The sequence below is a fragment of the Ipomoea nil genome, unplaced genomic scaffold (genome assembly GCF_001879475.1).
Source record: "Ipomoea nil cultivar Tokyo-kokei standard unplaced genomic scaffold, Asagao_1.1 scaffold2818, whole genome shotgun sequence".
NCBI classification, from domain to species: domain Eukaryota; kingdom Viridiplantae; phylum Streptophyta; class Magnoliopsida; order Solanales; family Convolvulaceae; genus Ipomoea; species Ipomoea nil.
The window spans coordinates 370,429-393,394 of NW_017619246.1; the positions used below are offsets into that span (position 1 = coordinate 370,429).

At 36.0% G+C, this 22,966-nt stretch overlaps 1 long non-coding RNA gene across 1 annotated transcript; it reads right to left on the reverse strand.

Moving 5' to 3' along the window:
• Positions 1–220: 220 nt before the first annotated feature.
• LOC109158434 lies at positions 221–21,122 on the reverse strand. Its single transcript, XR_002050380.1, has 3 exons — positions 21,111–21,122; positions 9,155–9,160; positions 221–296 (listed from the first exon to the last, which is right to left on the reverse strand). It is a non-coding gene; the product is annotated as an uncharacterized LOC109158434 (long non-coding RNA).
• Positions 21,123–22,966: the final 1,844 nt, after the last annotated feature.

Consider the following 22,966-nt stretch of genomic DNA (forward strand, 5'->3'; position numbering starts at 1 on the left):
TATATAAATATATTTTTGTACGAAAATTATAAATATAATGTATTAGTAGAAGTTATAGAATGTTTGTAAGGGTGTATTCAATTTAGAATTTTAATGACTTTTGTAGACTTTTTAATATGAAAAAGTTTTTAAAAGTCTATAAATGTTTGTCTTATGGATTTTTAAAGACTCTTACAAAGTTGATGAAAGTTTAAAAGATTCTAGGAAAGTCTACGAAATCTCTACAAAAGTCATTTAAAATCCATCACTTTAAAAGTCTTTGAAACTCTTTAAAAGTCTTGATTGAATACACCCCCCTAAATGCGATGGAATTGAGATAGAAAACAATTCTATTTCCAAAATGCGACGGAAAAAAATATGGCGACAAAATTAGTGTTGGAATAATTTCCGTAGCCAAAGTGCAACGGAAAAACTTCCGTTGCAAATTTGTGACCTCTTATTCTATCGCAATATTTTGTGACGGATTTATTTCGTCCCCTACAAAAATACGATAGGCCGAAAGAAGACGGAACGAATTTCGTCGAAAAACGTGATTCGCGATTGAGTTTTACTATTTTGCGACGGAAATCGGTCAAAATTCACAATTTTTCTTGTTCTGAAACCAAAAAAAGAAAAATGGAGGGAAAAACGTGGTCTTCAATAAAGGAAAATAGCCAGTAACCACATTTAAACCACTAATAATTCAGGGGAGGGGCAATATATGTCATGCGTTAAAAATTGAGAGGCATCGTTTACACCACTAATAATAAAAGGGTGACATTGATAAATGGCAGATTTGTGAGGAGTATAAAATATTAATTTTCTTAAAGCTAATAGTATATCTGAATAGTCAAATAGCCACCATTACACCCTCAGCTACCTGTTGGGAAGCTCCGCTTCCCTTTCCCATGGACGAAGAAGCGACAGGGTTTCCTTTCCTAAAGCTATTGGAAATTTAGGGCACAAAAGAGGCAAGGAATGAAGAAGAGTGGAGTTGAGTGTTGTAATCAGTGTGGAAGTTAAATGAGAGATCGAAATGAAATATATAAAGCGATGTAAATGAAATTAAGGACGTGTTTTATTGAGTTTAGGCGCATAATTCTTATTTTTGTAATTATCATATTTTGGTGGTGAGGGGGATACATTACCTTAACAGAAAGGGTGCCACCGATTGATTATGTGAATTCTTTAAAGGTTGTGTCCGCTCGTGCATTCCACGTGCGGTAGGTTCAATTCAAGTGTTGTTGATCGAGCTGGCTAAAAATATGAAATGAATAATACGCCCTTCTAACACCGTAAAATGCTTAAACCCTAATTAATCGTGTTGGACTGGATTGTGGAGATCGATCTCAGAGCGATGGATTTCGCATTTGTTGGATTTATCGCCAAGCGTGCACGTCGTCAATCACTATATTAGTCATTTCCATTACATTTCATAGTGGATTTGCAGTGGATAGATCTCAAAAAAATACGCGATTTGAAAAAAAATTGTCCAAAACGGACAACCGAGTCAAACGTTATGCCTTCCCGAACTTTTAACACTTTACAACGAAATTAAAAATTATATTTAAACGGCCGAACTGACCAGCTAGGTGGCCTAGACCGCCTAGCCGCCCGGCCGCGGAAGAGGCCGATTCCGAACGAATCGTCCGCAGCCGGGCGGCGCCTAGGCGCCGATTAACTGGCACCTAGGCGCGATTTTTGCAACACCGCTTAAACTTAATGTGGATTTCTAATGTTTTAGAATTTTAATTTTGTTTTAGAATTATTTGTGTTTTAGTATGTCATTGTAGTTTTATATTAATATTTTAAAAGCTCATATTAGTAATAAAAAATAATAATTATAATTAATTTTTTTTTTTTAAATAATAACAAATATGACGGAATCGCGACAGAATGTGAGTTTTTCGATGGAAATTTGTTGCACTAAATGCGATGGAATTGAGATAGAAAACAATTCTATTTCGAAAATGCGACGGAAAAAAATATGGCGACAAAATTAGTGTTGGAATAATTTCCGTAGCCAAAGTGCAACGGAAAAACTTCCGTTGCAAATTTGTGACCTCTTATTCTGTCGCAATATTTTGTGACGGATTTATTTCGGCCCCTACAAAAATACGATAGGCCGAAAGAAGACGGAACGAATTTCGTCGAAAAACGTGATTCGCGATTGAGTTTTACTATTTTGCGACGGAAATCGGTCGAAATTCACAATTTTTCTTGTTGTGAAACCAAAAAAAAAAAAAGAAAAATGGAGGGAAAAACGTGGTCTTCAATAAAGGAAAATAGCCAGTAACCACATTTAAACCACTAATAATTCAGGGGAGGGGCAATATATGTCATGCGTTAAAAATTGAGAGGCATCGTTTACACCACTAATAATTCATGGGTGACATTGATAAATGGCAGATTTGTGAGGAGTATAAAATATAAATTTTCTTAAAGCTAATAGTATATCTGAATAGTCAAATAGCTACCATTACACCCTCAGCTACCTGTTGGGAAGCTCCGCTTCCCTTTCCCATGGACGAAGAAGCGACAAGGGTTTTCTTTCCTAAAGCTATTGGAAATTTAGGGCACAAAAGAGGCAAGGAATGAAGAAGAGTGGAGTTGAGTGTTGTAATCAGTGTGGAGGTTAAATGGGAGATCAAAATGAAATATATAAAGCGATGGGAATGAAATTAAGGACGTGATTTATTGAGTTTAGGCGCGTAATTCTTTTTTTTTTTTTTTTGTAATTATTATATTTTGGTGGTGAGGGGGATACGTTGCCTTAACAGAAAGGGTGCCACCGATTGATTATGTGAATTCTTTAAAGGTTGTGTCCGCTCGTGCATTCCACGTGCGGTAGGTTCAATTCAAGTGTTGTTGATCGAGCTGGTTAAAAATATGAAATGAATAATACGCCCTTCTAACACCGTAAAATGCTTAAACCCTAATTAATCTTGTTGGGTTGGATTGTGGAGATCGATCTCAGAGCGATGGATTTCACATTTGTTGGATTTATCGCCAAGCGTGCACATCGCAAATCACTATATTAGTCATTTCCATTACATTTCATAGTGGATTTCCACGGGTTGGACGTGAACTCCTCTCTACCAGAGCTATCAATACAAACCAACATCGACCCATGTAGGCTGTCCGCCACGGTTATTTGTAAAACGGGTCAGGTCCGACCCGGGACATTTTTGTATGCAATGTTGGGAACATGAACCCAACCCATATACTAGCAGGCTAAACAGCTCAACCCGCCAAACTTAGGAAATAGAAACCCTTATGGAAAAAAGTATCTTATCAGTGCTCGTCACACCAATGAATAAATTTTGGGAGTCTATGTAGTATAACTTATTCGCTAAACTTTGGAAATAGAAACCCTTATTTCCCATGCACCCCTACACTAATTTTATATTTCAATTCTCCCAATTAACCTCTACACTAATTAGAATATATATATATATATATATATATATATATATATATATATATATATATATTTCTCGTGTAATTATTTTGAGTTAGGATGAAAACGATTCAAACTAACTTGTTGTAATGATTATATCCAATATGAAATTACTATAAACATTTGTCCAATTTTAGTTACATTTTAAATTCACCTAGCAAAATATCATACTATATTTTATTGTACTTTTAATATCTATTTTCTCATTTAACTCTACTTTAATGAAATAGCCGATTAATTTTATGTAAATTTGAAAATTATTATTAATTTCAACTTGATAATCAATTGTGACATTATTTCAAGTTTTTGTATGAAATTTTTAACTTTAAAATAATTATTATCATACACAAATATTTTTCTTAGTACTATCGTTTTTTTTTTTAGAGGAATGCTACACCACTCTCGTAATATTCACATCCTTATGCGAAAATATTTGAATGGTTTGATTACATTATATTCTTGTTTAATTTGATTAATATGTAAATTCATTTTTTTAAACACAAAGAAGGGTCTACTTACTTAGGATGATCAATAAATAAAAATAGTTTTATTGTTATGTCAGCGGAGAAAACAACAATATTCATTATTTTAATTTTTATTATAAATGCCGTCGAAATTGTTCACTTGCAATCATAGAAATTTTGTATGTGATGATTATGAGTTGTTATTAATTAATTATAAAATTTAAAAATTTTAATTCATTAACATTCCATATTTGAGCACTGTATTGGATCCACCTCACTATTTACACCATCGCATAACTCTTATCCAAATCTAATTTTGAATATATTAAAATGTTGAAACAATTAATAATTTATATGTATGTGGTTCATGTAAAATTATTTATATTTACTTGGATACTAGTTGAATATCGTTTATCGTTCAATAAAATAAATGTCTAATAATACAAAATAGTAAATAATTAATCAACACATCAAGAATAAAACAAAAAATTGTAGAATTTGTAAGTATATATACAATAAAACTGTAGAGCCAGTAGTACTAAAAAAAAATGTACAATAAAATTTTAAGTATAATGTAAATGTATTTTTTTTTTTAAAGGAGGTATAATGTATGTAAATGTTAGTACATTTAAATGTGTTACTCAATGACATTACTAAGTTGGGGAGGAAAAGATAAAAGTAGGGCCTTTTGGTGACCCCATTTGAAACGAACAAGTCTAGAAGGTGGATAGACATATTGATTAATAAGATTTTGAAGATTTTTAAATTTTTTGTGAAAATGTAAATCAAATTTCGTTTCTGTGCAAGATCAGTGCGATGACGAGGTTAATAATTCACCACTCTGCAGATTGAGTCTGATTCGTTTTAAATTTAAATTTTAAATATCATTGGTTATAAATTTTACTTTAGAGGTAAATTTTATATGAAATATTAAACATATATTTCTAGTATAATTATTTTGACTTATGATGAAAACGATCCCTTTTTTTTTTTAATCATTCCCAGCAAATGTTCATCCAATTTTAGTTAATTTTAAAATTCATTAAAAAAATATTGTACATTATTTGATTTGACTTTTAATTTATTAAAATGGTAAAAAAGTGTGGCTATCATAATGTTTGGGAAAAATCCCACTATCTGTGACAATAAAAAATCACAGAACCGACAGGAGCACAAACACAAGATGATACACAATAGCCCAAAAATAAATATCAAACACAAGAACACACGATTTACGTGGAAAACCCCAAATCGGGGAAAAAACCACGGGACCACCACCAACCAAATAATCTACTATAATAAATCTTGGGTACAAAGTTTCAGGCTACCACACGAGCCAAACATCCACAAATCATCAAATGTAATAATTCTAGGCCAAAGACTTCTATTATATTCCACAGGCCTAAACAGAATACCAACTCGTACTTAAAATATTCAACCACCACAAGCAAGATGAAAAGAATACAAATAGTACGAGAATACCCAAAAGATGCCTGGAACAAACAAGCTGACCTCCAATAATATTTGATGAAAAAACCACCCAAGAAGTTAGACAAACTCACGGCTAAAATTCATCACTTGAGTCAAGGATGAAGAAACAAGCTGAAGAAGCTTCACTGCCGCCGAACTGTCCTCTCTCACGTTTTTAATCTTTGTCTTGCATTCACCAACCAAAACAATTCACATATATTACATTATATATATATAATGGAGAATGAACCAAAAAAAGGAGAAGTTTCCTTTTCACAACTTTGGTAAGCAAACTGCCGCACCATTCCATAATTCATCCATATATTCCTAATTAAATATTATTATATTATATAAATATAATAATAATAATTAGGGCTCAATATGAGAGAAAGTCCAACAAAATATAGTGGATACAAATTGGCTTGGTCCAAACATGAGCTATTTACCACATAGGAGGGAAGCCCAACCCAACAAATCTCCCCCTCCCGACTATGTGGAAGATATCGCCATCCCGGCGATAGAGCAACAATCCTCAAACTTCCCTCTCGGCAATGCTTTAGTCATCATGTCAGACCCATTATCATCAGTATGAATCTTTTCAAGTTCAAGCATCTTGCACTCCAAGATATCTCTAATCCAACGATATCTCGTGTCAATATGTTTTGACCTGTAATGGAACGTGGAGTTCTTTGCAAGATGAACTGCACTTTGACTATCACAATAGAGCACATACCTGTCTTGAACAAACCCGAGCTCTTGAACAAACTTCTTCATCCATAACATTTCTTTACTGGCTTCAACAGATGCTATGAATTCAGGTTCAGTGGTAGACAAAGCAACACACTTTTGCAATCTTGATTGCCATGAAACTGCTCCCCCTGCATAGTTAATTAGATAACCTGAAGTAGATTTCCTGGTGTCAATGTCCCCGGCCATATTTGAATCAGTGTACCCGACAAGAATAGGTTTCTCTGTACCGAAACACAAACTCAGACTTGAAGTACCCCGAAGATATCTCAGAACCCACTTCACAGCATCCCAATGTTCTCTCCCTGGATTTGAGAGAAATCTGCTAACAACACCCACTGCATGAGCAATATCTGGTCTCGTACATACCATGGCATACATCAAACTACCAACAACTGAAGAATAGGGAACTCTTTGCATTTCTTCATTCTCTTTCTCACTAGAGGCACATTGCTTCTTACTTAACTTGAAATGCATACCAAGAGGTGTATTCACTGGCTTAGCTTTATCCATATTAAATCTCTCAAGTACTTTCTCTATATACAACTTCTTGTTCTGCCTGTCACGAATGATCTTCATCCCAAGAATTTGCTTTGCTGGTCCCATGTCCTTCATAGAAAAAGACTTACTCAACTCTTGTTTCAACTGTTGAATTCTTGAAACATTGCGACCAACAATCAACATATCATCAACAGAAAGCAACAATATAACAAAGTCATCATCAGAGAATCTGTTTACAAAAACACAGTGGTCTGAAGAAGTCTTCTTGTACCCATGCTTACTCATAACGGAAGTAAACTTTTTATACCACTGCCTCGGAGCTTGCTTCAATCCATACAAACTCTACTTTAATCTGCAAACATAATCCTCCTTCCCTTTGACTTCGAATCCCTCAGGTTGCTCCATATATATCTCCTCATCTAAATCACCATGGAGAAAAGTTGTCTTTACATCCATCTGCTCAATTTCTAAATCCAAACGAGCTGCTAGGCCCAACACAACTCTAATGGATGAAAATTTCACAACAGGAGAGAAAATTTCATCAAAATCAATACCTTTCTTCTGGCTAAAACCTTTCACCACCAGTCGAGCTTTGAATCGTGGAACTGAAGTGCCCTCTTCATGTTTCAATCTGTAGACCCACCTGTTCTTTGGTGCCCTTACCAACTCAAAGGTATCATTTGCATATAGGGAATTCATCTCATCCTGCATAGCCTCAAGCCATTGTTTCTTTTGCTCACTCTCCATAGCTTCTTCATAGAACTCAGGTTCTCCCCCATCAGTTAATAGCACATACTGACTGGAAGAGTAACGAGTAGATGGTCTCCGTTCCCTGTTAGACCTTCTAGGAGGATCAACTGGAACCTGCGAAGGAACTTCTTGTTCCTGATGCACAACATCATCAACATGACCATCCACATCAGCTGTATCATCCTGATTGTCTGGTACAAGATCACCGTTCTGGCCATTCTCTTGAACCTCATCAACATCATGTGTATCTTCGCTGGAAATTGGCTCACAGTCAACCAAACTTCCGCTGTCTTGAGATTCTGGTTTTCTCACTTTGTCAACACCTTCAATGGTTTGATCTTCAAAGAACACTACATCACGGCTTCTCACAAGTTTCTTCTCAACTGGATCATAAAGCTTGTAGCCAAATTCATCAAGACCATAACCAATGAAAATGCAATGTCTAGTCTTCGAGTCCAACTTAGATCTTTCATCTCTTGGGACATGCACAAATGCCTTACAACCGAAGACTCTGAGGTGATCATAAGAAACTTCCTTTCCACACCAAACCTTATCAGGAACTTCATTATTCAAAGCAATAACGGGGGAGATAAGTTGATAACATGAACAGTTGTGGAAACTGCCTCTGCCCAAAAAGAACTAGGCAACTTTGCGTCATCAAGCATACATCTGACTCTCTCCATAATTGTTCGATTCATCCTCTTTGCTAAGCCATTTAATTGAGGAGTTTTAGGAGGAGTTTTCTGATGTCTAATACTGTGCATTCTGCAATACTCATCAAATGGGCCACGGTACTCACCGCCATTATCAGTACGGATGCACTTCAATTTCTTCCCTGTCTGTCTCTCAACAAGGGCATGAAACTCTTTAAACACACCAAACACATCACTTTTGTGCTTCAAAGTGTAAACCCAGAGTTTCCTAGAATAATCATCAATGAAGGTCACAAAGTAAAGATGCACCTCCAAGTGATCTAACCTTCATTGGTCCACACACATCAGAATGTATCAACTCAAGTGGCTCCGGCTTCTTCGAAGGAGAGTTGCTCATAAAAGAAACTCTTTTCTGTTTCCCTGCCAGGCAATGAACACATCTGTCCAATCTAGCCTCCTTTACTCCTGAAAGCTTCTTCTTCTTGGCAAGGTAATCAATCCCCTTCACACTCATGTGGCCAAGTCGTTTATGCCACAATTCTGATGCACATTCTTTTGCTGCCACATTCACTGAATCACCAGAAATAGAGCTTTGTAAAGAGTACAAGTTAGAAGACTTGTTACCTCGTGCAATAACCAGCGAGCCTTTAGTGATTTTCCAATGTCCATCACCAAAGAAACAACAGAAACCATCATCATCGAGTTTTCCTGTAGAAATGAGATTCAGTCTGATACCCGGTGCATGCTTTACATTTTTAAGTTCCAGCTTTGTGCCATTGCTGGTTTCAAGACAAACTGTACCGGTACCAATCACCTTCACCTGACCATCATCACCCATTCTTAGCTCTCCAAAATCACCTGGAGTATATGAAGTAAAGAATTCCTTCCTTGGTGTAACATGGTAAGATGCGCCTGAATCTAAAATCCAAGTTGTCTCATGGCATGCAACGTTGACGGCGTTCTCATCACAAGCAAGAAGCAAATCTGCTCTAACTGTTGCAACCTGGTTCTCTGTGTGATCATCTTTCTTGTCTTGCTTCTGTTCCCTTTTCAACTTGAAGCAATTTTTCTTGATGTGACCCTTCTTGCCACAATGATAACATTCAACATCCTTGTGCCATGACCTTGACTTACTTCTGCTTTTATCTCTACCCTTCTGACCCCTTTGTTTGTTTCTCCCCCTATCATTTGTAACCAAAATATCTGACTGAGAAGTGGAGGTGTCTTGAGATCTTCTTCTTGACTCTTCATTCAAGATACCACTCTTGACATACTCCATGGTCACAACACCGTTGGGAGCAGAATTGGTCAAATAAACCCAAAGTGTTTCCCAAGAATCAGGTAGAGTGTTAAGCAACCAGAGACCAAGTACCTCATCCTCAAATTTGATGCCCATGCTAGACAACTGATCAAGAACACCCTGAAAATCATTGGCATGATCATTGATCAATGTACCTTCCCTGAATCTTAGATTCATCAATTGTTTTAGCAAAAACAATTTGTTATTGCCTGTCTTGGAAGCATACAGGGTCTCAAGTTTATCCCACAGGCTTCTGGCATGTGTCTCGTTGATAATGTGATTCATAACATTATCTTCAACCCATTGGCGAATATAACCACAAACTTGTTGGTGCTCAAAGTCCCACTCTTCGTCTGACATGCTTTCTGACTTTGCAGTTGCAAACACAGGTAGATGTAATTTCTTCACAAACAGAAGATCATTCATCTTGGCCTTCCAAATGTGATAATTTCTACCATTCAATCGTACCATATTACTCATATTTGTCTCCATGTCAAATGTACCCAATCAACAACCTGGGCTCTGATACCACTTTGTTGGGAAAAATCCCACTACCTGTGACAATGAAAAATCACAGAACCGACAGGAGCACAAACACAAGATGATACACAATAGCCCAAAAATAAATATCAAACACAAGAACACACGATTTACGTGGAAAACCCCAAATCGGGGAAAAAACCACGGGACCACCACCAACCAAATAATCCACTATAATAAATCTTGGGTACAAAGTTTCAGGCTACCACACGAGCCAAACATCCACAAATCATCAAATGTAATAATTCTAGGCCAAAGACTTCTATTATATTCCACAGGCCTAAACAGAATACCAACTCGTACTTAAAATATTCAACCACCACAAGCAAGATGAAAAGAATACAAATAGTACGAGAATACCCAAAAGATGCCTGGAACAAATAAGCTGACCTCCAATAATATTTGATGAAGAAACCACTCAAGAAGTTAGACAAACTCACGACTAAAATTCATCACTTGAGTCAAGGATGAAGAAACAAGCTGAAGAGGCTTCACTGCCGCCGAACTGCCCTCTCTCACGTTTTTAATCTTTGTCTTGCATTCACCAACCAAAACAATTCACATATATTACATTATATATATAATGGAGAATGAACCAAAAAAAGGAGAAGTTTCCTTTTCACAACTTTGGTAAACAAACTACCGCACCATTCCATAATTCATCCATATATTCTTAATTAAATATTATTATATTATATAAATATAATAATAATAATTAGGGCTCAATATGAGAGAAAGTCCAACAAAATATAGTGGATACAAATTGGCTTGGTCCAAACATGAGCTATTTACCACATATGAGGGAAGCCCAACCCAACACATAAAAGTAGGCCTTGATGATCTGGGTTAAAATGAATAAGTCCAGGGTGAATAGAATTATAAAGATTTTGAAAATTTTTAAATCTTTTGTCAAAAATTTAATTGATCAAATATAATAATAGATTGATTTCAAGAGTTAATCTCTCAACAATACACAACCGCAAATATATTTAGACTAGATTTTTTTAGTACATTATTTAGACTAGATAATCAAGCTTCTCTACCCCATTGATGAGCACTCGTTATATTATAGACCGCGGTGCATGTGCACCGCGGTAAAAAACGACGTCGTTTCTTTAAGTAAAGAAATGGCCCGCCGTTAGAGTTACGGAGTCTGCTTGTTTGGTGTATTAAACACTAACTGACACTACAGTATATCCAAACCGACACTGCAGTTATATCAAAATGATACTGTAGTTATAGTGAAATGAAATTGCAGTGTATATAAACTGAAACTGAATTACATTTCATATATTTGAGTGTATATTGTACAATGAAGCTGTAATTATATCAAAATGATCATGTAGTTGTGTTTTAATGAAACTATAGTGTATATAAAATAAAATTAAATAACATTTTCACATATTTGAGTCTATAAATATCGAAATGAAACTGTAGTTGTGTTCAACTGAAACTGCAATGTATACAAAATGACACTGAATAACAGAGTTACTTTTTGCAAAAGGGTGCGAAACGGCGGAAACAAACACTGTTTATTTTCATTTAAAAAAAAGACGCGCGGTGCATAATCGATTATGCACCGCGGTGCATAATATAATTTGCCATTGATGAGTACTAGGAGCATCCAACGGCTAAAAAGTGTTGTTTCAGTGACTCGTGCATCATTTGTGTTTCGTTCGTGCGTGCGTGCATATGTGCATGGTGTGTTTTTATATAGTACCATCATATTATTTTAGATTTTAGAATTTGTTCACATGCAATAATAGTAATTTTTGTGCGGAGTATATCATAGTCATTATGAGTTGTCAATAATTATTTTATAAAGTTACAAAAAAAAATGTAATGAACATTACATATTTGGCCACTGTATTGGATCCATCTCACTATTCACACCAATTGTGTACATACTTAAAAGTATCTTGACCAACAAACTACAAAAAATCAGTCATTTAGCAACAAAATATTAGCGGCGATTTGTTATAACCACCACTAAATAAGTGTTTAGCGGTAATTATATAAACCGTCACTAAAAATAAGTGTCTCTTCTTATAAAATTCTCTTTGTATGATGTATATATCCTCCTTTCTCCTCAGCTAAATCACTAAAAAGTCAATCTCTTATCCCGTCTCTCCTTCTTCCCTTGATGCAAATCCCAAAAATCTCTGAGACATAGCGATAGCAGAATTCGCCAACAATTTCTTCGCACTCAGCCCAATCGCCGGATTCGTCATCGATCTTTGTACAGCAAGTCACGGTCGTCGCCGTTGTCACCGCTGCGGCCTCCATTGTCGTCATCGGCAAAGGTCGCCGCTGTGCCCTCAGCTCCGATCCGTAGTCATTGTTCGCAAGTCCAAGGTAATTAAGTGCTATATTATTCATATTTGATATTTTATTTATAACTATTTGAGTTTTGAATTTTTTGTAACTATTGCTTTGATCTTTTGGAGGTAGAGAATGCAATTCTTCTTTCCAAAAGGTTAAATCCCCAACCTCAAGGGCCCCCCACACCCCGGCCCGACAGAGCATCTGGGAGGATGTAAGAGAATGCAATTCTTAATCTCGGTATTTGAGGGGAGAATAGAGGATTTGTTTAATACTCCTTCAACTTCCAGCGATCAGGCTCTAAGAAGTGCCTTCACCGATTATTTCTTATTGATGGATTTAATTAACCCGGGGTGAACCCGAATCAATAAATCCGGATAAGAACGTAATATAAATAATATATAAATAAACGAAACGATGTCGTAAGGCCGTGAGACCGTATATTGTATTAAATGCCGTAAATTGGCTATTACAATGTTTCTCAGGACAAATTGTGTGTAATAGATGTAGAATGTAGATAGAATATAATGCACTTTGTTAGGACAAGGAGGGGGGTTTTTATACAAGCTAAACCCCCCAACCGCCTCCCCCTAAATCGGGGGTGGTTAGATCACTACTTTGACCGGGCCCGGGTGGACAGGGTCGGGTCGGGTCCCGAGCTCGGGTGGTACCGAGCTCCCCTACCCGAGCCTGCTATGGGCCGAGCTCGGGTAGGGTCGTGCCATCCGACTCGAGCCCCATGTAGCTCGGCTCGGTGATGGACAATTTTAATATAATGTCCTCGCAAGTGCACGAGTCGGTTGTAGTGAGAGTGTGCAACAGCAAGGGTCGAACCCACAGAGAATCGATACAATGCAATTTAATGACTTTGAAAGTAATTGACTTCAATGTTGCCTGAGTGCATTGCGGAGCTGCTAAGGAGGGACAGGGTGCTCTTCACTGCTGACACCTTCGCTTAGGCTCGCTGGGTTCACCCAGCCCCCTTCATTCCAAAAAAAAAAAAAAGTAATTGACTTCATAATTTAAAGTGCTCAGAATTAATCAACAACTGAAATTAATTAAATTGAATGAAAAAGCAGGTAAAAAAATAAGTAAGCAAGACAATTGACGAAACAAAATATAGCATGAAATAAAGACTAAAAACATTAATCAAATGGCCAAATTCAATACAACTAATCGCAATTTAAATTCATAGAATAGAACTTACATGAATGGCAAATTACAGACTTAGAAATTAGCAAAGCATAAATGAATTAGGAGCAACTGTCTCATGCAATTTCATCTTACAAAGACTAAACATAAAATAAATTAGCAAAGAAGAAAAACAAGGATTAAAGAATTACCGTAAGAGAAATTGCCTAAGCCAAATGAAATTGAAATATACTAACAAATTATGTGAATTGAAATTGAGATCATACAGCTGTTATATTATAGACCGTGGTGCATAATCGATTATGCACCGCGGCCCATAAACGACGCCGTTTCATTAATTAAATGAAACGGCGCCTTTTAACGCTGTCGATTACTTTCAGCGCGTTGTTTCCTTTTTTTTTTTTTTTTTTTTTTTTTAAAATCAATATAAAAACGAAAAAGGGAAGTCTTGTCGTCACTTTCTTCTCGAACAACCCACACTTACCATCAGCACTCTCTCCAAGCTTAGACTTCAACCGCCATTTTTTACCTCTCGTCTCCATCGCTATTCTTCTTCGTATTTCTGCATATTTCAGTTTCAACGAGAAGGTAATAATACTATTGTATATAATGCGATGTTATATTTACCTACAAAGAAAAATATGTTCTACAGTACATACATTCTATGTTTTTTTTTTTCAAACATTCCGAAAGCAACATTCAAATTTTGCATCACAAACATGCATTGAGAAACTATAATGCATTTAATATTACTGTAAACCCTAAATAAGAAACACATGCAGTCAACAAAACTATAATATTACTGTAAACCCTAAATAAGAAACACATGTTTGTCTTTTTCATGTAATGTGGTCCCAGATGTTTGTGTATAAAATAAAACTGCAAAGTGTGTTTAATAATACGGAATGTGTGGTCCCATATGTTACCTATGAAACTACTATATCCAAATGAAACTCTATTTCTTCTTAAATTAAACTGCATTTATTCTCAACTAAAAGTGTATTGTATATGAACTGAAATTGTATTGTATATGAACTGAAAGTGCTTATATGTGTGTCGCATTTTGTTTTAAAAATGTTCATCAACACTACAATATTATTTCAATTGTATGTGTATTGTATATGAACTGAAAGTGTATTGTATATGAACTGAAAGTGTATCGTAGATGAACTGAAAGTGCTTATATGTGTGTCTCATATTGTTTTCAATTGAAAGTGATTTGTATATGAACTGAAATATTATTTCAATTGAAAGTGCATTGTATATGAATTGAAAGTGTAATGTATATGAACTGAAAGTGTATTGTATATTAACTGAAAGTGCATTGTATATGAACTGAAAGTGATTTCTATATGAACTGAAAGTATAATGTATATGAACTGAAAGTGCATTGTATATGAACTGAAAGTGCTCATATGTGTGTCGCATTTTGTTTTATAAAATATTCATCATTAAAAACTTATCATACTGTTGCATACCATACCTATACAGATGAAGAAAGCCACAAGAAAGCAAAGAACCAAGGCTGACTTGGACTCACAAGCAGCCAAACCAACACCACCATCTCAACCAACACCTGCTGCCACAGGACAACCTGCAGATAAACCACCAACACCTGAAAATGAACCAACCATTCCATCTGAACCAGAACAAACTGTGCAAGAAGAAGATGGACAGGAAAATGGACCACCTGAAAATGAACTCGAACCAGCTGTTCAGGTGGAAGAGAGGCACAAAAAAAGGGCACCCAAACGCAAATCAACAGCAAAATCACCAAAGAGAGCTAAAGCCACCAAACAATCTGCTCCTGCTCCTAAGACAAACACAACTGCATCAAAACCAGCTGCTCAGGGATCACCTAAGACAAACGCAACTGCATCAAAATCGGCTGCTCAGGGATCAAAGGACCAGGGACCAGGGATCAAGCGCAAAGCAACAGCAAGCCCCAATGTTGAGAAGAAAATACACAAGAGGATAAAGAAATCTGCAGTTAAGAGTGAGATGAGTAAAATGCAATATCTACAAACCAGAATGTCACCAAAGTATTTTCGGACCCTCATTTCGTCTCTATCACCAGATCAACGCAGAGCAGTTCAAGATATTGGGTTGGCTGCTATGTTAAACTTGACCATATTTGACTGGGATAGCAGACTAACTAGGTATCTTGTCGAAAGGTTTGATGTCTATGAGTGCATACTGATGTTGGAAAATAATGACATGCAACTGTCGGAGGATGATGTACACAGCACAATGAACCTTCCCCAAGGGAAAATCCCTGTTATTGAGGCTACTTCTGAGAATGAATCTATTGAATACAAGAAATTCTTGGCAGCTTGGAGACAGAGGTGGGGAATAACAAAAGGTTCTCCGGTGACGAATACAATGCCAGCGGCCATTATTGAGAGAGGAGACAGTAGAGATATGTTCAAGAGAGACTTCATTGTGCTGCTTGTATCCAGCTTGGTAAAGGGCAACCAGAGCATAAAAGCAACCTACAAGATTTTATACTCCATGCTTGATGTTTCAAAGCTGAAAGACTTGAATTGGTGTCAATACACATTCAGATCTTTGGTAAATGCTGTTGAATCTTGGAAGAATAACAAAGAGAGCTTTTTCACTGGTCCTTCACTGTTCTTGCTGGTAATATTTTAGTATGCACTTGTAATAATTTTCTCATTAATCTATACACTATATGCTACTACAATTACTGATAACATAACTGCTAATTATAACTTTTATTCTTTCAAACACAGTTAACATACCTTGACAGAGTACAATACAAGGGTGAGAAGATTCAAAGGGATTCCCCTGCAATAACTGCTTGGACTGAAGAAGCAGTTAAGCAAAGAATCAAGGCAGAGGTATTGTCTAGAAGATTTGGACGGGGAAAGGTACTTGACAGAGCTCAACATCAAGAACATGCGACCAGGGAAGATAACATACCTGAAAAGAGCGGTGCTCAAGTGGAAGGCAGCCAATCAAATGAGTCCCTAGGGAGGATTACATCTGTACTGAATAGGATGGCTGACACAGTTGTTGAGTTTGCTGGTGTGATGGTTGCTATAGGAAACACAAGAACTGGTGGAGAAATAATTAAGATCACTTTTGGGAACATTGCTGACATGATTACTTCAGTCTCTTCTTCACAACCAGAACGAGATGAGACTTTATTGTATGATGATGAGCTTTACAATCATCCAAGTTTCCTTGAAGCAGTCAATGCGCTTGAACAGGCATTCTACCAAACCACCAAAGACTACCCGACTCAAGCTCCTGCTAAATCACAAACGCCACATCCGATTCAAACACCAAGTTTTGATCTTGGAATTAGCCCTATAAACTCATCACAACCTCAACATATCCCTGAAGAAATGAATGATACGCAAGCACAAGATGATACTGAAGACCAAAACAATACAAGTGATATTCAAGAGGAAATTGACAGTTCAGACTCTGGTGAACCACAACTGGAAACCCCACCACCTGGAACTGAAAACAATCTGTTTGATAGGTATGCTCCAACCTATTATATCTACACTGCTTCCACTCATTTTCAATTGAAATGCAACCTATTATAAATGAAACTGTATTATTCATAAAGTGACACCATATTGTATATATATATATATATATATATATATATATATATATATATATATATATATATATATATATATATATATATATATATATTAGGAACTGAAACCGAAGTTACAATTAACTGATACTGTAGGTGTACATAACTGATACTGTAGGTGTACATAACTGAAACTGTATATATATATATAACTGAAACTGACTTGTTTATCAAGTGATACTGCATTATATGCACTGTATCTCTATATGCTGATGCATGCATGATCCTCCATGAAACTGCAGTTTGATTTCTGAGCCTGACATTGATGACAACAATGAAAATGTTATAATTGATAAGACAAAGAGGATCAGGAACCTGCCGTTGCGCCTAAGGTCCCCATACTGGACAACAAATGTTGAAAAGCTGAAGAATGTCGGTCCAAAGGAAAAGTTGATTTCAGACTATGCTTTCCTTGACCCAACAGAAGAACAACCATTAATGTATAAAGCACACTTAACACCCACTCTCTAATATACAATTTTGAATGCTACCTACTTTATTTATATACATTTTCAAATATGACAGTGAACAACTATTTGGCCATGAGGGGTACTACATCAATAGAGAGCAATTCCAGACCTTAAGAAGTGCTGAGCTTGAGAGTATATTCTTAGATGTTTGGTGTCTAAGACTGAATATGTTGGAACCAAGCCGTGGGATTGATAAGCCAAAGAGGATATACTTCACAACACAATCTTTTGTAAGCAAACACCATTACTATTTTTCACGTTATGCATGTTTACTTATGAATAACATCCTTTAATGTACAATGTATACTCTACAGCTCCAACTTGACACTCCACCAGATTGGGCACCACACCACCAGTCACATAGACAAGAAGACTTTGAGCAGTGTCTAACCACCGAGATACAGAACATGGGGAATGTCGATATTAGTGATGCAAAATTGGTAATCATTTCTTTTTCAAAATATTATATTTACAGTTAAACATACTACTACTGTTTTCTAATTTTTTTCTTTAAAAAAAACATTAAAAAATCAAAACATGTGTTCTTTCCCATTTACCGGCATCATCACTTCTTTGTCTTGTGCTTAAATTTCATTACATCAAAGCTTGAAATCATTGACAACCTGCCACTCCTCAAAGGGCTGAAAATTCAAAGCAAGTATGGTGACTGTCCACAGCTGCTTGTAAGTCATCTAGTTACTTACTTCAATACTCAAAACCAATTCACCTATAATTCATATCTAATTACTTCTGACATGCAGCAAAATGCATTTGCATTATTCCTTGGAAAGAATGGAATGAAAGATATGCAGGCAAATGTGAAAAAACTAACTGTTGACCTAGTTAAAATGAGTTGGAGATCATCAGCTAACAAGATTGACTGTGGTTTGTACGCAATGAGACATATGGAAACCTACATGGGGGATCAGAACTGGAAATGTGGGTTTGTTCCAAAGAAACAGGATCAAAATGTATGTACATATAATACTTTACATATTTATACTACTCAAATTCTCTGACACAAAACATAGTTAACTGATGTGTACCAACAAAATGCAGGATCTCTACTTGATGTCTCTACGAGCAACATATGCAGCCAGAATTATCATGATGCCAACCAATCAGTACAGAGCAAAAGTCCTGAAGAACGCCAAGACAGCGTTTGAAAGCAACAAATAGATCACTATGATAAACGGAACAGCTACGAAAATGTGAATGTTTGTTTTTGATATGACAAGAACATAAGTCGCCTAAATGGTGTCAATATTTTTGGGTACCAAATGACATATACCATTGATATTTTGGGTAGATTATCATCTTGTTTACAATTTTTGTTGACTGAAAGACGATGTTGTTTGGTTGTAAAGTTTTCTCACTGAACACACTGATGGTTCTTAACTTCAAGCTTTTTGGTTAATCAAGTATAATGATGCAATTCCATATAAATGTTTTTAGTTTCAGTTTATTACACGTACACTTTAAGTTCGTATCTTATACATTATCAGTTCATTACACTTATAGTTTCATTTACTAACATACGAAAATATTAAAGATATTATATTCAGTTTCATTTTCCATAAACTAAAGTATCATTTAGTATACACTACAGTATCAGTTCATTATATTTATAGTTACATTATAATATATATGAAAATGTGAGAGACATACTGTTTAGTTTCATTCTCCATACACTGTGGTATCATTCTATATACACTACAGTATCATTTAAAAATATCTATGACTTCATTTAAAAACATAAAAAAATAATATGTCAAACATGCAGCAGACTTTCATACTGCAAAAAACTATGCTACCATGACAACACACATACTATCTAATATCCAAACCGATCCAATCCAAAATTACAATGATTGTAATTGACCTATCAACTAGATTTAACCAAACCTAACTCGTGACTGCCGCTAGAGGGATGAACAAAATAACCACTGCCAACAATATTAGCAACAACTCCTTCAACAGATGCCTGCACTGCAGCCTTTGTACTCATTTCAGCAATCTTGACACCCAACTTCCGCCCTCTCACTTGGTTATACTTCTTTTCAATGGTGCTAATATGCCTCCTATTGCGTTCACCTTTCGCCCTATTACGTGCTGGATTTTGAATTACACCAGCTATCTGTTCTTCACCATCTTCAATGACAATAGGACCAATATCACCTTCAACCTTCCTCCTAGCATCCTCAAAAGCATTTTCACACACTTCCCGAGCCTGGCAATTTGCTTGGCTGGATAAAACTAACTGCTGAAACTTCCTACCCATTTGAATAACCCAAACAGATGACGCAGTGCTAAGAATATTCAAGGAACTATCACTGCTTATTATTCTATCTTCAATACCCTTTTTGGTCCATCTTTTGATAATGTACTTATCTGGTATTGCTGCAACACAGTGGACATTCAAAATGCGTAAAGAACGTGAGCATAAAATACCCATCTCTGAAAACAACATACAGCTACAAGATATATCCAAAACATTCACTTTGAAACACACTTCATGACGAATGAGATCAACGTCAGGACGCCACACATGATACTTTATCTCATTACCACTTCCCCCAACAGATTCTTGATGGCATGAAGTCCCTTTCAAAAACTGTTCCTCAAAAAGATAATATATCTCAATAGTGTATATGTCCCTAGCATGTGAAAGGAGCTTCACATGATTCATCACCATAGGTGCCAACCCTTGTGAACAACGCACATTTTCACCGGTTTCCCTACTTCTCCACTCAGAAACTACACTAACAAATGAATTATAAAAATCACACAACCCAGCTGTTTTTGATAATCTTCTAGATATTGAATGATTCGTAGACTCGCTCCTTTGAGATGATAAAATACCACCAGAGAAATATTCTTTACTAAATGCAGGACATCATTTCTCCCTAATAGAATATAGCTTATTTAACCAAACATTTTTATGGCACCCATATTCTGTCATCATCCTGGAAAAAAAAATATAAAGAAACAAAAAGAACATGAATTTAAACCTATACTGTATATTTCTAAGTTGATGATCATATTTCTAAGTAGAGGGGGTATAGGGAATGCCGAATAAATCCAGCTGAGCTCTACAAACAAATACAATCATCAACTGTTAACACAGTATCATTTTATCAAATAAGCAGTATCATTTCATACAACCTATAATATCATTTAATAGCTAAGGTACTATCAATCAACATACAGAACACAAATTCACCAGAATATAAAACACTACATAATATCATTGTGAAAAAATCAGTAAAAATACCTGGTCCAATAAAACTCAAATTCAACTTCGGTGTCAGTGTACTTCAAAAGAAAATTGAAAAGCTCTAAGAAACCTTTTTTATTTCTCAGACTTTTTATGTGCTTCTTCGAATTCTCCCCAATGTGCCATATACAAAGCCTATGATTTGAATTCGAAAATACTTGTGCGATTCCAGCAGCCATGGCAGCACACTGATCAGTCATTATTGTTTGAGGATGCTTACCCCCATTGATCGTACAAATACTTTGAACAACCAAACAAACGACTCTATCCTCTCATTGAGTAAAAACCCACAACCAAACATCACATTCATGCAATGATGATTCATTCCTACAAAAGGGGCACATATCATATCATATCTATTTGTACGGTATGTTGTATCGTGTACAACTAAATCACCAAACAAATCATAATCAGCCTTCATTTGACCATCCCTCCAGAAAAAGTTACACAACCTTGCATCCTCATCAAGTTCAAATTCAAAATAGAAATCAGATTCATCCATTTGTCTCCTTCTAAATATCTCAATCAAGCTATTAGAATCAGTGCCATCTAGATGCTTTGACGAATCTGAATATATCATGTTATACGCATCCCTAGGAGTAAATCCAACAAACGGTAACCCTCCTGACTGACATTTTAAGAAGCGAATAGCATCCGATAAGGGGACCCCACTCCTCTTCATGTTTTTTAAACATGTCAGCTGATTCTCAGACACTTTCCTATGCGATCTAAGCATATAACTTGATGAAGCCGGACACAGTTCATGGTTATGCTCCTTCACATGTTTAGTAACAACCCATTTCCCATTTGAATCTATATCAAATTGACACATTGCATTACATCCAGACCTAGTAACTATCTTTGAGTAACACTTATTAGGATTGTCTGGTATTATTCTAAAACCAGACTTAGAACAACAAAACACTTTCGTCTTCAAAATCCGAGTGCCAGTAACATAATACTGTTTGCCCTTTCTAGTACTAAATCCCATACGAAACGCATAATCATTGTATTTACCAAATGCATCTTCTATTGATCCAACAGACAGTCCCAACAATTCTTCATTATCTGTGATTTTATTAAAACATCCCTTTAACACAACAAATTCAAAATCAGTTAAGAATCGAACTAAACATTTAACCTGGAATAGCTGACTCTTCAACAATAACATGTTCAGATGTACCATCAACAGCAATCGAATTGTCAAAATCATCTGCAACCAAATAAAATATAAACTGACACTTCAGGTCACTAAAACCGACACTATATTGTTCAATAACCGAAACTACAGCGATATCAGCATGAAACTGCGTAACATGGTCCTGAATAATATAAAACTCAAATAAGAACATGAACAAGAACATTAATGCATTTAATACCTGGAATATACTCATTATCGTCGACAAAATTTGTACACGGAACATCAAACGCAATCGGCGAAATACATTCACCGGCGACCGGAATATGATCTTTACCTGCAACAAAAAAAAAAACCATAACATATCGGCAAATTATACTCAAACAATAACAACATCACACAAGACTGTAATACATAGTATAATGATATACACCTGCAAATACTGAACTGTTCTCATCAACGATCATTGAATTCGAATCAATCTCCTCAATCCTGTTTGTAACTACTATTTTATTCATATTTCCGATCATAGAAAACAATACAACAATTCGACTTATACCAAAACTATATCAATTCGACGAATCGAATCAGGAACAGATCGAAGAATCATAAGAAAAAGAAAGGAAAAAGGAAAGAACGACAAATCTAATAAAAGGAAAGAAATACGACTTCAAAATAGGAAAATAACGACGACTGATAGAAATTAGCCGTCCGGAAACAATTAACGGCGACGTCTGAACCGCGCCCTAATTAATGGTAAACGGCGTCGTTTCATACCCTCGGTGCATAATGGATTATGCACCGCGGTGCATAATATAATTTGCCGAGATCATATGTTTCTAAGCAAATGCAATTAACTATTCAATTTGGGATTAACAGTAATTCAATCACAAAACATACTCTTTCAATGACTATCAAAAAAAAAAAAAAAAAGCAAATTAGCAATGATTGAGAATAAAAAGAACAAATGTTTGCCGTATGAGAATCGCTGCTGCCCAGAAATGTCTCGATGTCGCCACCGACCGTAGTCTGCTGAACGGAACTGCCACATACAATAACTCGCCGACCGAAATTCCTACCGCCAACGGAGAGTCTCTGTTCACCGC